General features: G+C 31.1%; 1 protein-coding gene across 7 annotated transcripts in view; it reads right to left on the reverse strand.

Moving 5' to 3' along the window:
- Positions 1–21,560, reverse strand: part of LOC124364416 — a 393,612-nt gene that overhangs the window by 11,325 nt on the left and 360,727 nt on the right. The gene's annotated exons all lie outside the window — the stretch shown is intronic.

A 21,560-nucleotide genomic window follows, 5' to 3' on the forward strand; every position in this document is an offset into this window, starting at 1 on the left:
CGTAAAGCGTTCGATCTTGTCGATCACAAATTATTATTGTTAAAAATGGAAACAATATTGGATAAGGGGGTTGGCTTTGCAATAGTTTACACAGTTTATTAATGGATAGAACACAAGTTGTGAAAGTAATGGACAAAATTAGTAAACCTGAAACAATAAAAAAAGGGGTTCCTCAGGGATCGGTGTTGTCTGCAATAATGTTCTTAATATTTATAAATGATCTTTTGGAAAAACATTGACAATAAAATGAGCGTTAATGTATCTAAAACAAAATACATGAATTTTGGCTCCACAGAACTCTTAATTTTGAAAGAGAAATAATATTTCATTCCATGAAATGTGCTCTAAATACACAATGCAATTGTGAAGAATTTGACAAAGTAAAGTATTTTAAATATCTTGGAGTTATAGTTGATTACAAGTTTATCTTGGAAAGAGCATATTGAAGAGTTAATTAAAGTGTTAAGAAGTAGTATAAGAAAATTTTACTATTTAAGAAATATGTGTGACATAGATTTACTTAGATGTCTTTACTACGCATTAATAAATTCAAGATTCCAATACGGTATACATTGTTGGGGGGTACTTTTAAAAATCTAGTAAAAAAAGTGAGAACCTTACAAAAACCATTTCATTTGAATAATTTTTATGTAATAAAAAAGCTGGAATCTTCTTTTCCACTGTTTTTGTACAGCTTCAGATATTGCCTGTCCAGCACCTTCTATATGTTTAAAAGTTATTGCACATATTTTATACGAGAAGTGGAAACAACCAAACTGAACAGATACACCATAAATATAAACACAAGAAGTAAAATCATCCAACTTACTCAGAAAGCCGAAAGGTCTTAAAAAGTAGTTTACTTCGATCTTTTTGTATTTATTGGACCACAAATCTTTAATTTAATTCCCGAAAAAATTAAAAGAATTAAATCTTTAAACATATTTAAAAAAAAAACCCTAAAAAGCTGGCTTTTGCTGGATGAGGAAATTATGCAGTTGGCAAAAGTATTAAGTTAGAACTCTTTTTTATTTTGGTTTATTTTCTTTAAACTCTTATAAAAAAATTTTAAAAAAATTGATAACTGGTTAAAGATTTGTTATATATTTTGTTAAGTTTTGTTATTGTTATTTATATTTGTTGATATTTCAATATGTGTTGTTAACTATATTTCATTAATATATTTATTTATAATACAACATTTATTTACATTATTTATTATAGAACATTTATTTACATTATTTATTATACAACATTTATTTACATTATTTATTATACAACATTTATTTACATTATTTATTATATTTATCTATGTGCACAAGCCCGAAGATATTATGTGTCAACTTGAGGTAGACTGAATAATTAGTTTTTAATTTTTGTTGCCCTAACCATTGATACTGGATAATGATAGTTAGTGGAATTCCGAGACGAAAATGTATTTCTAATTTGTATGTACTTACGGAGTAAATATAATTATTTCATCATTATTATCATTATTTCACTTTGTAATAACATTAAACTCTTTTTGGGTTACTTCTTTTTCGTCTATACAAAATAAACAAACTATCTCATTGTGTGACCGACACTAAGTATGGAAATAAGATACTAAAAATAATACTAACATTTTTTAAATAAACTTATTATGATTACTTAACAGAATTCTGCATAAAATAGGTGTAAATAATAAATTACCACAAATATTTCCTTGTGTGATCTTTTTATATTAATTTGATTGAAATAAATATTTTATTTTATTCAACTATTATTGTTTATACATCTTTCCCTTGCAGTTGACAAATATACCATTGTCCAATTTTTAGATTATTTTAGATTAGAATTGCATAAACTGATATCCTTTGTTAGTATTCAGTTTGATTAAGTTTAAGTTAGTCACACAAACTATTCTAGAGATATTAAATGGTGGGACAACACACAAAGGACAAATTAGCACTTGGCGGCAGTGACCAGATAATGTATCCCAGCATAAATGGAACCCTGGCCACGAGAGACGACTGGCGGTGGTAACAAACTAACATTGTTAACTGTCGGACACTTCCACCCATTACACAAGGCATCCCTGTTAAATACTCTACAAGAGATACTTGTGCCTGGTTTTCGGTGCTTGTTGTCTTGGCTCCTCGGTTTGCACGACTAATAATACACGCAAGGTTTTTTGAGGAGAATATACAATTGCCTTTGTCCTATAGATTATTGTCTCGTAAAAATATATAGCCATAGTGACAAAGAGTAAATTATAATTCAAGCTATAGGAATACGATCCCAAGAAACTCTACAGTTTAAGTAGTGCATTAAATGCTACAATAAATGGCTAAAAGTCAGAGAAGCCTATCACTCCACGGGCAAGATAAAAAATTATTTATTCTGCATCTCTGGCATTCCACAATATATCTAGAGAAATAACTAACTTTTAGACTTGAAACTTTCCATGAAACTTTAGTTCTGAACAACAAACATCGTTGGATAATTGATAATAAAGTGCTTGTGATTCTTTGGGATTTATCCGAGCATTAGCAATCAGTTTTACATAGAACCTATGGGAAATCATGATGGCAACGAAGAAATCTCCGTATAAACAAGTATATAAACAAAGTTCAATCATAAAAAATGTAACATGTAAAAAACACAATATTTGCATAAACATTTAATTTTCTTATATAAGTAGTTTTTTTAAATTTATTCCTTGCATATATACCCGAAAACGGTTTGTTAACATTATCGGGCAAACATTTGTGATTGAAAAACTTTTAAATCTTTGGCATTATGTCACTCAAAAAGCTTTAAAAGAAATACACTAAAAAAATACCCCTTAATACACAGGTAAAAATACAAAAATTAATCTCACGAGATCATCAATATCATATGTAGTGGAAGAAGTTAAAAAGTAGAAAGTTTTATTTTGAAAAGCAACAATACAGTATCACTGTATACGATCATAGCAAGGTGCTCACGCAGTGCCTTGTGGAGATTTGAGAAAAACGTAAAAGTAGGTTAGCAGGTATGCAAGGCGGTAAAGGGCTGTATAAATTTTTTTTAACATGAAACCAAACCCTGTATGTGTCTGACATATTAATTTATCATACAAACCGCAAGGGCTTCGTGAGACCTAGCGAACTAATTATTAGTTTAATATATTATTCATGACATTTCACTAATTATAACTAACAATTTGTCCACATAACACCGCTATGGTGGGGAAGGGTGGTACAATGCGAATGTTGAGTTTAGCTTCAGTTACCTCTTAGGCTTCACTTTAGCTTCTTAAGCGTAGGATCTGAACCTGATGTTGTTGCAGACTTGACACCTGAAATCTGGAGTCGTGTTTGTCTGAAGTGATAAAAAATATTCACCGAAGAATGAAAAAGATTAAAAACCCCGCCCACGGCATCGTTTGGCTTAAGACATCCAGACGACAAAAAGTAGTGCAATCTAGGCGAAGAGTTATTCTCATTGTCTCATCTAAATTCAAATTTCGCAGTAACAATTTGTTATTCCTCCTATCCACATAAAAGTGTCAAGGCAATGTTTAAATTTGAATGAGAGATTTTATCGTAAAAATATGCAAAACTACATGCAAGTTAATGGATTTTTCAATATTTTGTCAAAGAAAAACTCATCTCACGCTTTGATCTTGTAGGGAAATGTCGGATCATAGGATTATATTGTGTAACAGTCTTCCTCCTTAGATTCAAAGTCCTTTTCTCCACGCCATCCATGAGGAATATGGTTTTTCCCACCATATCATCAAAATGTACTGTATGCTATGCTTTCTCAATGCCAGGGTAGCTGAGTTCCCCTGGACAACCACCTTGATTGAAGTGCAATTTCGTATCGTCGCAGGACATACTGGCCTTATGAGGGACACTCCGTATACTCCATAGGGAAAAACAGAACAACTGATACTTGCCTATTAGAACATTAAATGCCATGCAAAATTTACAAGTTTTTAGCTGAATTCCATCTCAAGATATCTTGTGGAAAAACATATAAACAAAGATGCTATCACAAAAACAGATTTAATAAAAATATGCCCGAGTAAAAAGCATTTACTTCCGTTTGGTTAAATAAAATATTGTTTTAATATTCTTTATTCGTTATACTCTCCGCACGATGCAGCTAACAATAAACAACTAAATCAGTTATTTTATACTCACTTTCGAGTTTCAAGTAACCTTTTATTAAAAGTAGACATAATTTGAAAGCTAATCTGCAGGGTTTTGCCAGCAGCGATTACAGTAGGAGTGTCTCAGATGTCTCAGAATGTCGAGACCTTGATTACCTTCCTTGTAGTAGGGACCAGTTGGCACAGAGGCTAGACGTGAATACAATACAAACGTGACTGCAATATTTGTACTTGTTCATGGAGAGAACAAATAATACAACGATGTAGTAGCTTATTTTGTGCATTAGTATTTTTTATGCACTTGCGTTGTTTTGACTCACTTAGATAAACGTTATATATCTACTATTTAATGTACAGTTCCTAGCCAAGTTTGACGAAACTGCCGAACTGAGTTCGGGTATATTGTTTTGCTAGTATTTCTTTTACCTTCAGAATATAAAAAGTAAACAGTTCTTGAAATCTGCAAAGAAGCAGTGAATGAGAATGTAAATACCAAGGCCGAGTTTGTGGAACAAAAGGAAATAAATCATCTTGCAAAAGTCAAAACGTCTGGCGATATGAGTCACCACACTTTTGAAGTTCTAATTCTTCAACATGTAATCTATATTAGGTTGTAAATGTCATATAGTGTTGATAAAACTCCTCATTATTACAGAAACTACAAATGTTTCAAATGTTGTGCCAAACTCATAGTGCGTTTTTTAGTAAATACAGAACGTTCTTATGGTAATTGGTTCTGATCAACCATCCACTGGTTCGTTCCTGAGGATGCATAAACGTAATTCAAGACAACCAGTGGACTAAGTAGATTAGGACTTAGGAACTTATAGTAGAGATTAAAGGATATATAAACGTCACTAAATATTTGTGTGTGTGCATACTTTAATGAATGTTAAACGTTGCTTGACATGTATTTGATGTTTCGATAATATGTTAGTTTAGTAATTTAAAATACATATGTTATAGGAATGGTCAAATATAAAATAATTAAATTGTAAAAAGTAAGGCCTCTGTGTTGTTGTGTTAACATTTCCGGCCAGCAAGTGAGAGATCGGATTTCCAGTACAGGCAGAGCAAGTGCTTTTTGTGATTCAATCTTTATAAAGAAATATATACATATCTCATGTGTATATATATATCTCATATCATTACATACCATATAATCGTGTGTGTGTTTGTGTGTGTGTGTGTGTGTGTGCGTGTGTGTGTTTTATTCGTTTTCTGTCTGTTTGATCAATCCATTATTTTGTTATTTTGTTTAATATCGTTTAAGTAAATTTTTTCAATACACTAAGTAATAAACTACATAAAGACCAATGTCTACAACGAATTTGGTGATACTTGCTATACTGTCAATTCTATTTAATTTTTAGTTGTATAGAATAAACATTACAACTATATTCATTCAAATATTGACCGAAAGTAGCTTGCAAATACGCCTTGTCTTGTACATTATTAAGATAAATATTTTCTTTTAGCTAAATACAATGTCTTAACGGTTAGCAATGCTATTAGGTGTCAGGGTATACAAAGCCTTCCAGTTTTTTGTTACTTTGGAGAAATGTCTAAAACAAGCAATCCTCATATGATAGCTAGTGAACAGAAACGTGAACGAATAGCTAGTTTTTATATATTTAGAACAATAAGTATTTCCAAATTTTGTGTCATTAAAGATCCATATTATCCATTTAATATCTGCTCCACAAAGATACTAACACGTTCCAAGTTCACTTCAGTTACCTTCCGTTATTAGACGTAGTAAGTTTTGTTCACTTTAACACATTTGTTTTATCTATTCGTAAATGGAGTATGCCACCTAACTTACAAAAACTTTACATGAATCAATCTGACAAGAAGAAAACAATCTATAAATGTAAGGTTATATTTAAAAATGGCAAAAGTCAAGCAGTTTTTTCGCGTGAAGCCAAACAGAACTAGAAGTTACCAAATGTAAGAACTGTGGAATGGACCGAGCGACTGCACCTCGGGCTATTAGTCTTTGTAAACCGTGGTTCCCTCTGTTATTGTCGCAACTAAAGTTTACGTCGGCTACTTTATTCCTCGTGAAAACGACTTTTCCCCACAATTAAACAAGAATCAACGGCTTAGTTTATTAAGCAGTAAAACAACAACATAATTTATTAAACAGTCACTCTATATTAAAGGGCTATTAAAACTCTGACCATATTGCTCATTCAACAAACCTTGTTAGGATTTTATTCGTCTATTTTCGAAAAATGTTATAAAGTAAAATTAGACGCCTCTAAAACATCTTAAAATTGTTATATTGTTTTTGTCAACAGGGATATTATTATTTACTGTGGATAACCTATCTCTTATAAGGTGCCCTTGTATCAACATTTCAAGAAAAAGGGCTAATGTTCGTGTATACGTAAACTATATGTTTATAAAAAAGGCTAATTTAAAAACGAGAGAGATCAAGAGGTTCAGGGTTCACAAAGATGCAATATGTTTTTGTTCATTTATTGTAAGCGATATTATAATTAGCTAAACTTGAAAGAGAACCAAAAAATTAAATATGTAAGATGACTCCCCTTGAAATAAAGTATAACATACAGAATGTAAAAAATCCCGCACGTGCTTGATAATTCCCGAACGATTACAGGTAAAGCAATAAAACTTGGTAAATCATTAATGCACCTACAAATCTAATTTTTGAAGTCACTACCAATCTTTTATCATGTCAAGGAGACCCCTAAGGAGTCGGAAGGAAATCTTAAATTAGAGGATAGCTCGAAAAGCACATGACATTAAAGGTCTCTAATAGTAGATTTCAATGCTGCAAATCCGACCTGAAAAGGTTAAGTTTTTAAAAATTACGGTGGTTTAAAGTTTAAAATAGTTACAGTGTAGGTCCTGTTTTAGGTAGTTTAATATTCTTGTAATGGCTCAAGTCATGAAAGTTGAACTTGATAAATGAATACTGCACTTAAGAAATAGTTAGTTATTAAGCCTATTAGAACATTAAATGCCATGCAAAATTTACAAGTTTTTTAGCTGAATTCCATCTCAAGATATCTTGTGAAAAAACATATAAACAAAGATGCTATCACAAAAACAGATTTAATAAAAATATGCCCGAGTAAAAAGCATTTACTTCCGTTTGGTTAAATAAAATATTGTTTTAATATTCTTTATTCGTTATACTCTCCGCACGATGCAGCTAACAATAAACAACTAAATCAGTTATTTTATACTCACTTTCGAGTTTCAAGTAACCTTTTATTAAAAGTAGACTTAATTTGAAAGCTAATCTGCAGGGTTTTGCCAGCAGCGATTACAGTAGGAGTGTCTCAGATGTCTCAGAATGTCGAGACCTTGATTACCTTCCTTGTAGTAGGGACCAGTTGGCACAGAGGCTAGACGTGAATACAATACAAACGTGACTGCAATATTTGTACTTGTTCATGGAGAGAACAAATAATACAACGATGTAGTAGCTTATTTTGTGCATTAGTATTTTTTATGCACTTGCGTTGTTTTGACTCACTTAGATAAACGTTATATATCTACTATTTAATGTACAGTTCCTAGCCAAGTTTGACGAAACTGCCGAACTGAGTTCGGGTATATTGTTTTGCTAGTATTTCTTTTACCTTCAGAATATAAAAAGTAAACAGTTCTTGAAATCTGCAAAGAAGCAGTGAATGAGAATGTAAATACCAAGGCCGAGTTTGTGGAAGAAAAGGAAATAAATCATCTTGCAAAAGTCAAAACGTCTGGCGATATGAGTCACCACACTTTTGAAGTTCTAATTCTTCAACATGTAATCTATATTAGGTTGTAAATGTCATATAGTGTTGATAAAACTCCTCATTATTACAGAAACTACAAATGTTTCAAATGTTGTGCCAAACTCATAGTGCGTTTTTTAGTAAATACAGAACGTTCTTATGGTAATTGGTTCTGATCAACCATCCACTGGTTCGTTCCTGAGGATGCATAAACGTAATTCAAGACAACCAGTGGACTAAGTAGATTAGGACTTAGGAACTTATAGTAGAGATTAAAGGATATATAAACGTCACTAAATATTTGTGTGTGTGCATACTTTAATGAATGTTAAACGTTGCTTGACATGTATTTGATGTTTCGATAATATGTTAGTTTAGTAATTTAAAATACATATGTTATAGGAATGGTCAAATATAAAATAATTAAATTGTAAAAAGTAAGGCCTCTGTGTTGTTGTGTTAACATTTCCGGCCAGCAAGTGAGAGATCGGATTTCCAGTACAGGCAGAGCAAGTGCTTTTTGTGATTCAATCTTTATAAAGAAATATATACATATCTCATGTGTATATATATATCTCATATCATTACATACCATATAATCGTGTGTGTGTTTGTGTGTGTGTGTGTGTGTGTGCGTGTGTGTGTTTTATTCGTTTTCTGTCTGTTTGATCAATCCATTATTTTGTTATTTTGTTTAATATCGTTTAAGTAAATTTTTTCAATACACTAAGTAATAAACTACATAAAGACCAATGTCTACAACGAATTTGGTGATACTTGCTATACTGTCAATTCTATTTAATTTTTAGTTGTATAGAATAAACATTACAACTATATTCATTCAAATATTGACCGAAAGTAGCTTGCAAATACGCCTTGTCTTGTACATTATTAAGATAAATATTTTCTTTTAGCTAAATACAATGTCTTAACGGTTAGCAATGCTATTAGGTGTCAGGGTATACAAAGCCTTCCAGTTTTTTGTTACTTTGGAGAAATGTCTAAAACAAGCAATCCTCATATGATAGCTAGTGAACAGAAACGTGAACGAATAGCTAGTTTTTATATATTTAGAACAATAAGTATTTCCAAATTTTGTGTCATTAAAGATCCATATTATCCATTTAATATCTGCTCCACAAAGATACTAACACGTTCCAAGTTCACTTCAGTTACCTTCCGTTATTAGACGTAGTAAGTTTTGTTCACTTTAACACATTTGTTTTATCTATTCGTAAATGGAGTATGCCACCTAACTTACAAAAACTTTACATGAATCAATCTGACAAGAAGAAAACAATCTATAAATGTAAGGTTATATTTAAAAATGGCAAAAGTCAAGCAGTTTTTCGCGTGAAGCCAAACAGAACTAGAAGTTACCAAATGTAAGAACTGTGGAATGGACCGAGCGACTGCACCTCGGGCTATTAGTCTTTGTAAACCGTGGTTCCCTCTGTTATTGTCGCAACTAAAGTTTACGTCGGCTACTTTATTCCTCGTGAAAACGACTTTTCCCCACAATTAAACAAGAATCAACGGCTTAGTTTATTAAGCAGTAAAACAACAACATACTTTATTAAACAGTCACTCTATATTAAAGGGCTATTAAAACTCTGACCATATTGCTCATTCAACAAACCTTGTTAGGATTTTATTCGTCTATTTTCGAAAAATGTTATAAAGTAAAATTAGACGCCTCTAAAACATCTTAAAATTGTTATATTGTTTTTGTCAACAGGGATATTATTATTTACTGTGGATAACCTATCTCTTATAAGGTGCCCTTGTATCAACATTTCAAGAAAAAGGGCTAATGTTCGTGTATACGTAAACTATATGTTTATAAAAAAGGCTAATTTAAAAACGAGAGAGATCAAGAGGTTCAGGGTTCACAAAGATGCAATATGTTTTTGTTCATTTATTGTAAGCGATATTATAATTAGCTAAACTTGAAAGAGAACCAAAAAATTAAATATGTAAGATGACTCCCCTTGAAATAAAGTATAACATACAGAATGTAAAAAATCCCGCACGTGCTTGATAATTCCCGAACGATTACAGGTAAAGCAATAAAACTTGGTAAATCATTAATGCACCTACAAATCTAATTTTTGAAGTCACTACCAATCTTTTATCATGTCAAGGAGACCCCTAAGGAGTCGGAAGGAAATCTTAAATTAGAGGATAGCTCGAAAAGCACATGACATTAAAGGTCTCTAATAGTAGATTTCAATGCTGCAAATCCGACCTGAAAAGGTTAAGTTTTTAAAAATTACGGTGGTTTAAAGTTTAAAATAGTTACAGTGTAGGTCCTGTTTTAGGTAGTTTAATATTCTTGTAATGGCTCAAGTCATGAAAGTTGAACTTGATAAATGAATACTGCACTTAAGAAATAGTTAGTTATTGACTTTTCAAATAAAATTGAGAATTACTTTTTTACACTCTGTTCATGTTTGTGGGTTTTTTGTAGTACTTATAGTAAGTAGTTAAATGAAAATAATGACACAATATTATTATTTTGGAACGAATAATTTTATTATTCCTTGTTTTGATAATTAGAAATTCAAACTTTACGTTTGCAAAAGTGAATTTCCAAATTATTATTTGAGTTACGTGTGTGTGTGTGTGTGTGTTTGGGTAGACACATAAGTCTAAATATGGATAAATCTATTCAAAATTTATACATACGTAATACATACATAACACATTTTTACAAACGAACATACATTTATACAATCTAAACATTGATTTAGTTTTTTTTTTCACCGGTAAGTTACAATTGCTAACTAGGCGAACAAGTTACAACTCAGTGTTTGTTACAACAATTATAATATAATATTGTTTCCTTACTTCCATGAAGCTGTTGCAAGTAGCGGTGTAAGGCGAGAGAACTAAGGCCACGCTATTTCCAAGTAATGGACCACATCAGTTAGGGCCAGACTTGTTAATAACCCCCCAGTGGCCACTTTATTCCTCGCGGCCCCTGCGCTCTACTTAACACATTCATCAGTTCACCCACAGTGAGTCTTGGCAAGTTGAGTCTAGTCGCTCTGCACTTTACTAAGTTCTGGCATAAGCGATGATTAGACCCCGATACCAGGAGCGCAAGTTGTAAGTATGGAATAATCAAGTGCATAATTTAAGTAATGCGCAAGAGCAGGGGTTTATGTCAAATCAATTCCTTTGTTGTAAAAATATCATGTAAATTTTGAATCCTAATATTTTTTCCTTTCACAAAGCTATAAAACTAGTAATAATTTATTATTAAGTGCATTAAATATTTAAAAACATAAATAGGGTATTAACTTTTTGTACGAAATATATGAAAATATTATAAACCCAGGGCTAAAATATTAGGTGTCAATACCTCAAATTTCTACACACGAAAATTTATTTTACCAATCGGTGTGAATGTTCCTGTAAAGTACATTACAGTGATTTTTCAAAATCTAGCCATATTGAAAAGACGAAGACTTTCAGATAGTTTTTTAAACTAAAGCAGAAGATTTATTCCCTATCCTGTCGTAGAATTTTGCACTATGAATACCAAAAGGTATGACTTTTATCTATAAAGTGTCCATCTTTTAAACGTGTTATGTTTCTTTTGTACCAACTGTTGTTTAAAAAATATAAGGGTTGTTTTTTTCAATAAGCGGTTGAAAATATTAAGTTATATCACGAGAGCAAAAAGTACTCGAGGAGGACTCAATTTTTTTACTACTTTCATCTTCCGATTTTAATTTACTTTTAATAACTTTTCCTCGGCCCAAGAACTCATAAAAGATATTATGAGTTCTAAGAATTTTTAAAGCGATATCTCAACATTATTACCTGCTGAATATCTAAATTTATCTGCTGAAAATTTTCGAAAATTTCCAAACGAACAATGTTTTCTAAACAGAAGAAGATTTTACACTATCACTTGAACGCTACTGTATCCGTAGATGGCGTATTATACTATTTATTCTAGGGCCAACGTTTTTCAAACTCAAACTATGAATTACTGGTTTAGTCATTTGAAGACACGCTCATAGCTAGGGTACACGGGTTTTTGCAATTTTCCTCAACTTTTAATTTATAGGTTATATATTTTAAATAAATATTAAAGGCATTATGGACAGTGCTTCTAAAATAGCCATTGAGATTTCGTGTGTTAATTAGAGAAGATATGCCCTTAACTTGGGTAACTTCCCGTCCACTAAAACACTAAATTTAGATACGTTCTGCAGAGGTCTAGTGACTGAAGCACGCCTGCTAACAATAATAATTTCTCGAAATATCCCCAAATTATAATTTATAGATTATACATTATTCGGAAAGTCATAAGGGCGATATGGACAAAATCTTTGAAAGTTCTAAACAAAGAATTCCAGGGCAGTCATTGAAAGGCACGACCAGAAAGAGTAACTTTCCAGCCGTTACACTTATAAATTAATAACATGTTTGGTATAGCTCTATAGTGACGTTGCTCCAAAGTTTCCGATGCTTATTATCTGCTGGAAATAACTTAAACTTTTATAGATTATAAAGTTTTGTACAATGCATTAAGGAACTTATGGACAAGGGTTCTCCACTGAAAAAGCGAACATTCAATAGTTAGTCACTGAAAGTTAGCAGCCGTCGTTAGAGTTTTACCTACAATGAAGCATCTAAACAGCCATCTCCATGCGAATTTGAGGGGAAGAATACCCTCGTGTATGTTTAAGGCATGTACCTAACAACATTTAAGGAAAAGAAAACAAATTGAAGGATTCTAACTTTAAACAGTACGTATTATAGTGCCCATAAAACAAGGAAGGCAAAGGTTTCTAGATGACGACTGGAGGTAATAGTGGGTGTTTATAACACATACACAGGTTCTTCTTGTCATTCAAGATTATTCACTACACGTATTGTTTGTTAAATAGAAATCCAACCAAAGATATATGTCTTACAGGTATAATAGTAAATAGAACCCTAATAAATCAATTAAATGAATATTCTAATGAGGTAATAGAAACTTTCACGGTTTTTAAGGAGAAATATTTTTCTTTACTACTTAAAGTTGCTTACAATAAAATAAAACAGATTTCCATTTATAGGCTCTCTTTTCCTCCAATATAGTATAATTATTTTGACAGATAATTTAAATAATTATAGCTAATGATTACATGAAATCGTGATTTAAACCTCTGAAGAAAATTGATGTTATTAATAAAAAGTGGTGATGTATTGACAACAATAATATTTGTTGACGTGTTAAGGTTTGACCATCACGACTTTAAACTTTTTATATATTTTAATAGGCATATGTAGTACAATTTTCTTGAGCTATTAAAACGCTATACTTCGCTGGGTGCAAATGAAAGTTTAGGCAGTTAGTCAACTAATTGTCTACGTCCTAACCCGTTTTTTCTATATTCCAATATATATTCTTTTTATTATCAATGATTTTTTTAATCTTAAGAAACACCGATTATTTATAATACACTTGTAAATAAATTTAAATACTTCCAGACATTATGAATAGGTGGTATTAATTATATAGATATATAAATTATTTTTAAATTTATAAGTCTTTGTTGATATTTTTAAATTTTCACAGCAATTCATTGCACTGACGAGCTTAAAAAAGAAAAAGAAATTTTTATAAAGTATAAAAACATATTTTCCTTAATACGTATCCCGTAATTAATAATTGTTCAAAAATTACGCCTGACGACACTTTATTTAATTATTTATAGATGGAATTAAATCGATGATATGATGTATTCTTGCAGTTCCAATATCTGATCAATTGTGGTAAAGTTTTTGAAAGACATTTTAAAAACAATTATACTGTTTATTTCTTACGTTGCTTATATAGCTTTTATATGTATATATATATATATATATATATATATATATATATATATATATATATACACGTATGTATTTCAACCATAGTTATGCACTAATAAAATAATTAGTTAGTAATTTAATAACTAACATATATTATGGAAGGTTAAACGAAATCTATACCGTATTAAAGCATTTAAATACCAAAAGCCATTTTTTTAAACCTCCTACCGCATTTTTTACGGTAAAGGCCACTTTATTCTACGTGTTTAGGCTGTAATAAAAAGAAACAATGTGGCTCATGAAAGCGTAAGTCTGGAATGCAGTGGGCAATGTGAATTCCAAAGAGATAACAAATTACATTGGGAATTTTTATGTTTACTCGGTGGCTTCCCAGGGTAAAGCCGTTATAAAGTATTTCTATATTTCTTAGTAAAATAAAAATATGCATTATGAAAAATTTTTTATTGTAATAATATTATAAATACGAAGGTGACGATTGTTTGTCTTTCTTTCACGCGTAATCTGTTCAAGCGATTGTACTGCAATTTTAAATGGACATACTTAGAGTCTCTTTGATTACTAAAGGCCTATTCTTATCTCAAAAGTCCCTTCATACTACGCCCCACGGGTCTCTAACGTAGCTAAAAACCGCATATTGGTCTTCAATATTGTGAAATACTCATTGAAAGAGCATGTAAAATATAAGCAACTGTTTCTGCAACAGCTAATGAGAAATAGGTCTAAGATAATATTACCATACAAAAAATAAAGGTTTATTAAAAATATACGTTGAACTGCACATTTTTAGCAAAAATAAATAATTAATTATTAAAGGCAAATTTACAAACTAACGTTTACTCTACGTTTAAATATTGTTATAAAACCTATGTGAATGTGTGGATATAGGGTGTAAATTGTCTCGATACGCTTGGTTATATTCCAAACGGATTGAGATATCGATGAAGAATCTTCACAACATTTATCAAATAAATTTTGGGTTTTTGGAGGAAAATAAATGTAAAAAAAGTAAAGTAAAGAATGTCTTATTTTACCAGACGAAGTTAGGACTAAAAAGCCCTAAAACTTAACCTGGGGACCAACGGCTTAAAGGTGACTTCCGAACTACCACCAATGGCCGGGCAGGCGGGCTGCTTGAAAGGACAGAATCGCTCAGCAGTCACCCATCCAAGCAGCAGCCACGACGTTGCTTGATCTGGTTATCTTGCGATAACCGCCGTACCCGATACACTACGCCATTGGCAAATTGCGCTTTATAAATGTCTCCTCCCACCCTTTATAAAGCAGAGCAAAAGGAGGTAACTTTAAGTTTTCAAACTGCAATGTCTATCTTGTGACATGTACTTTTACAGGTCAATTAAAAAGAAACACAATTACACTAAGAAAACTTGTCCACGGCGTTTCTAGCAAAAGTTTTGGGAAAATATCACAAAAAATAATAATTTGTAGGGACCATGCCAATGTCGCGCACAATCAACACAATGTATCAGTGATATCTTTTAGTAAGTATTGAGGTGGTCCTTAATTTTTGTAGTATCTAATTTTTGTAGTGTGCATAGTTTTCGAGAGTGGTTTTTTTTCTAGGTGGAATTACAATGTACGAAGTCATTTTCCAAAAGATTTTTCTAGGAACGTCGTACATTTGTGCTTAGTATTCTTGTGTTTCTATTGAAAAGACCCTCAAAATGACATGTCATAAATTATGGATTTATTTGAAAACTTAAAGTTACACGCTTCTACGCCCCTTAAAAAGGAGGGTATTTAAATAAGAATGGTAAAGGTGACGCCTTGATATATCCCCAATTCAACAATGGCGTCTGAAATATAAATCACTCGGACCAAAAGTGATGACATGTAGTATACCCTACGAAATTGCATGCGAAGGTACAGGTGCCAGATGGTAATATATAATTTTATTAATTTATTTGTTGTATTTAGTGAAATCGAATATCTATTTCTAAATAAACAATAATCATAGTCTTCCTTTACTTTAAATCAATAAGAACTTACATCAGTGTTCGACGAATACATTAGTAGTCCATTTAATTCTAAATAAGTATAGAATGTTAATAAAATTAATTATACTAATCAATTGACATCTTGAGTATAGCTATATTCATGAGTTTGGAACTGAACTTACAATGCACGTGGATTTTTTTAAGGCAAACAATTTTGAGCTATTAACCGATCGTTGCTCATTATTTATTTCGCAATGAAAGAGAACATAGCTGCTACTGTAGAATTACTGTACATGCGGTTGGTTGAAGAAATAGTAGCAGGAATATTACCCATAATTTTCATGAAAAAAGGTACACTCGCTAGCAAAGCATTATAAGCATTATAATAAATGTGCTTTGCCGCTCTAAATAGGATACATGTGGTTAGCATTAACCCAGATTTTGTTATCACAAGTTCCGACTAAATTTGGTTCATGTAAACATCTTCTGAGTAAATAAAAACACACCATCACTGTTAATACGGTAGCAGCCTGAATACTGACACACTCATATGTTTTGAAAGTAGTAAACATCAAAGATACTATTATGATATAAGGTACTAGTAGTTATACCCACTGATACGTAGTTTACTATTGAAATAGCAAATGCGTAATAGACAAATACCTTTTAACGTATTAAAACACACTCCCTGAAAACGGAAAACTAAATAGTTTATATAGCTAACAACGAAATACACACATTTCTCTGCAATATTCCATTTTTGAATAAAAGACACACGAATTTTAGTAACACGTAAACAATTTTAAGACAGTGTGGAAGAGTAAGTCCGTAGTAATGTTATCGGAAGCACTTATAACGTAATATTATGAAACTCTTTGCTAAATTTGTATCGGGATTCGACATGTTGAGGGTAAATATGTTTTATGTGTTTATTGGTAAAATTATCAAAGGTCATATTTATCAAACGTTTTCATTTAGCTGGTCAAAAAGCATTTTTGGTTCAAATGTGTTAATATACACTTATGTAATATACATATAAATACACATAAACTCAGCGGAGAAGCTTAATTTAGTCATTATGTCTACATTTGACCTTTGAAATGATCTTTCGGTGTTGGCGATCGCTAATGCCCTCGATAAAAAAATAAATACTCGGTATAAGAAACCTACTTCAGTCAAATACTATCTACCAGTACTTAAACTCGTACTTTCACTCTTTGTAAACGTCTTCCTGCCTTAGCAATTTCTGTACAAGAGTTTGCATGGCGCCCCAATCAAGAAAATATACATATCAGTTTGTCTGAAAAGTCAACTTGCAGTAGCATGTTTGACATTGATTATTTAACTAAAAAATGATACATACAAATACCTCAAATGTTTTTTCGGCCAAAAATCATGTCTTTCTGGCCATTGTAAACCATTCCTGACGTGAAGTATATATAATCGTAGCCATATTAGTATTTATCTTGCTGTAACGATCAATAAATATATATATATATATATATATATATATATATATATATATATTTGAATTAAGTCAAATTATGATCACTTGGAGACGATGTAATTTTCCGGTTTGAGGTATTTACTGTGCCAGTAGTCTGATGAGAGGATAATACACAAATTTCACATTTCATGGGCATTGAGAAGTTGAAATCCTCATTCCAACACCCATAAAATGGTTGATGTTTGTGAAGAATCTTAATTATGTGTTGAGAACATACTACGGTGATCAAATTTCATCTTGCTAGGATATCGAAAAGTAAAAAATATAGTTCTTTGGGATTAAAGTGCTTTTTCAATCTCTATTAATGTTTTATCTCTATAAAAAGTGTTTTAGTGTTTACTATCGTATATCATGAGACACACTTGTACAAAATAATTTAATCATTATAGGACATTAAGAAGTTGAAAAAAACAAAACTTTTTGGGTTTGCAACCCCTTTTCAATCCGATAGATCTACGGATTTAATCTACGTGTAACAGGCTTAATTTTTTTAGCATATCGGGAAGTTGGAGATTTAGTAATTAGTGAGAATTAGTGCTTTAAGATTCTATATGATAACTTTCATCATTTCAAAGAAAACTTTTAAACATATATCAAGAAATTTCGTATAGCCGCTTTGAATAAGGTGACTATTCAAAAATATTTACTATTATAGTTTTATTTACTTCCATATTAAAAAAAGATGGTGGCTGTTGAAAAATGTTATAGCCAATTACAGAAAATTATAGTTATAAAGGTACTCTTCATAACGCATAAGTGAGCTGGATCACTTTAAATGCATGTTTGCACGAGCAGGGAGCAACAAAGATTGTGTCAGAGGAAAAGACACAAAGCTTTAAACCGAGATACTTTTAAATCTTGATTGAGATATGTAAACAGAATCCAATTTTTGAAATAAGGATCGCTTATTTTATTCTAGTTCAATAGTTATATTTATTTCTTAAATATTGCATTTGTTATATAATGCGTACAGTTCAAAATACTGTAGTAATTATAACTAATTAACTTTATAAACTCTATATAAAACTAAACAAAAATTAAATGTATTATGGGGTTAATCATACCGAAAGTACGAATACCACTAAAATGAGGATTTGTGCTGCCTTCGGTGCCATGGAGGAATTTTTACATCATGAATCAAGTATAAAACCCTATTATTAATTCCAAGATTATATGTGTAATGTTATGCTGATAAAACATATTACATAAGCCAAAGTAACCCTAAATGTTTATCTTGTGCTAAATGTAACCCTAAATAAAGTTAAGAGGAGAGAAGAGGAGCAGAGGCAAGTTTACTGGACACTAATGGTTAGGAGCCGCCTCCCCCTTTGTGTCCCGACCACTGCGTTCCCTTACTTAGTTTACTGTGATTAAAACAGCTTCATCTGCTTTGCTAATTGGTTTATTAGCTGAGCTTTGTGAGTGCTTTCTGATATCTGTTACAGGCGTGGATTTCATCTTTTAATAGCTGAATTTAGGGCTAATATATTATTCCATAAGACAGTTAATTTTGAAAATATATTAATACATTTTATTGAAATCTAGATAATAATATTCTAATCTATATGCATTTGAAATTAAATTTGTACCAATAGCCGTATTATTATTAAATAAACACAATCTGACAAAAACTACAAGGTTCGTTGGAACTCCTACCCAGATCTCTAACTACCGTGCTAAGGGAAAACATTATTATACAGATCACTACTATTGTGCTTTTGTTATTTTGTTCTTGGCGGTTTATTTCACATATTTAATCAAATATAGTGGATATGTTCATAGTTGAGATTACATGAATAAATATTTACATGTTTCGTGTAAAAGAATGCTTAGCTTTTGTTTTAAACTGACATAAAAATATGAAATAATTTTAAATCTTATTTTTATATACAACATGCGACTAACTTACGTTAATAAACACCATCATTCGTTCTATGAATCTGCATTAAAGAGACAATTAATTTTCGAATAAAATATGTTGTTTAAATTCTTCTTTGGAATCATTACTATGAAAGTATTTATATATTTTACGATTACAGACTTGCAATACTACTACGTACAGAGTAATGATTTAACATTGAGGATATTGTACAGTTTTTTAAATCATCTTTTTACTTACTAGAACGAAATGTAAAATTTAAATAAATCTTTCATTTACCTATAACAAATACCCAAATACATTGGAAACGGAATTGAAATGTCCTAAAACGTCATATAACCTATTGTGTATACCACTCCTAAATTTAGATTGAAAATTATATACTGCGTGGAACAGTCTAAGATATTATAAGATATGTAATAAAATTATATATTGTAACACCATAACGAATTATTCGAAACATTTCATAAATCAAACCATTTTTATAAAACGGTAACTTTAATTTCGATTCAAAATTAGTGGGAAGTGAAAGTATTTTATTATGTATAATCTTTAACTTCGTCAAACTGGTTAAGTTCAAAAATAAATTTGAAAGCAACGCCAACTATTTCCTTAGTTTTACTGCTTTAATTTTTTTTTAGGCAATTTCATATTTTCAGGTATGTGTGAACAAATGCACTTTAATAATTTAAACAACTTTGCCATATTTAAATTGAAATACTGTTAACACTAGTATTTTGATTATATTTTAATTGGATTACGATAAAGGATGGATAGCTGAATATTATGAGACTAAAGCTTTAATTTATATATCTGAGATCTTATTATTGCTGCTTGAATCTACATTGTAATTTACATCATCCATGTAGTATTTATAATAGTGCATACGAGGAGATGGATAGATAGACTTACATGTAAAGATCAAGTAAGTGGATAATCCAGAGGGTGTATCTGCGTACGAAATCATCCGGCTGGTAAAATATTCAGCAGAGCTTGGTTAAAGCCAAAACTATGCTCACTAATTCCACGTTGGGGCGGATTATAGAGGACCCTTGGGATTCCAAAGTGAACACAAATTATACAGAGAATTTTAATGTTCAACCTGGGACTTGGGACGAGCAAACAGTAGCCTTTATCGTGCGCTACAATCCTTGTTCGCGGGAAGTGTGGTTAGAATGCCTTCTTTACATAACCGATCCAAAACGTTCAGCTATTTTATCAAGTGGTCAAAGCTGTTTCTTTCTTCTTATTTGTTAAACTTGATAAAAATTAAATACAGGCGAATTAAAGTATGCTGCTGTAACTAATACGAGATATCTAAAAGGTATGTACGTAAAAATTACGGAACCATTCTTAAAAACACTAATTCGGTCCATTGACAATTTTAATAAAAATGAGCATCAAGAGAACAGACATCTAAAGATACTTTTTTAAATATGAAAAGAGTTTCAAAGAGCGTATCCAATCCATAAATGTTTCAGAATGCAAACGAATTTAATTTATAAAAATTCTTGCAATATAAAACATGATTTTGTCTTTATAATAATGTAATTTATATAATTTTTACGATAATACATATTAATAAAAACTGTAATTACAAAGCGTTATTGAGAATAATGAGTCATAGTTTATAATGTGACCATTATGCGGAGATTTATATTTAGGATACATCAATTGTTATATTTTCGATAAAATTATAATGAATAAATAATTAGTATTGCAGAATGTAGCTATGGGAAGGGTTGATTCAATTCAAATGTTAATTTTAGCCCCATTTTACCTTAGAGTAAGTGACATCATATGAAATATGACATTATCACAGACTTAATTTCTGGAATCTGGAGTCCATGTTGGAAAAGATAAAAATGTTTAGAGATGAAGAAGTTCGAAACCAACTCTTTGTATCGTTTGGCCATCACAATTTCTTTGAATAATAAAGATATATGTTTCGTTTCTTTACTGTTTTGTCTTTTATAATTACGTAAATTTAATATCAACTTGCAATGAAAACTTTTGATACTAAGATGTTTTTTCTTAGTTTATTAAAAGAAACATTAAGGAATTGAAGTGAATCCCTGTTTTTAATGCGGTTTTTGCTTTTGTCCCATTTTTAAAGCGAAGACTCAGACGCGTAGGCAACAACTTACAAGTGCCCCCTCCGTAAAGGCTCCGGTAACTGATTATAAGTTACCATTATTTTTCCATTTCGTAATTGAAACTGTAAACTGTACTAGATTGTTTATCCGATAGGTCTACGGGGTTAGGCATATTTGTATATAATTTTGTACCTTATTCGGCTACTTAGGGATTACCTTGAATTATTCGAGGCACCCATGGGGTCTTAAGTATGAGAAATAAATAAACCATCACAGTTAACATACATTTTGTAACTTGTATAAAATAGATTAGTGGATTGGTTTGTACTCCCAGTGGCAATTTTGTCCTTTGGGCTTCGTATCGATCTATGAAATTTCTGCCTTAT

Source organism: Homalodisca vitripennis, chromosome 6 (assembly GCF_021130785.1).
Source record: "Homalodisca vitripennis isolate AUS2020 chromosome 6, UT_GWSS_2.1, whole genome shotgun sequence".
Lineage (NCBI taxonomy): Eukaryota > Metazoa > Arthropoda > Insecta > Hemiptera > Cicadellidae > Homalodisca > Homalodisca vitripennis.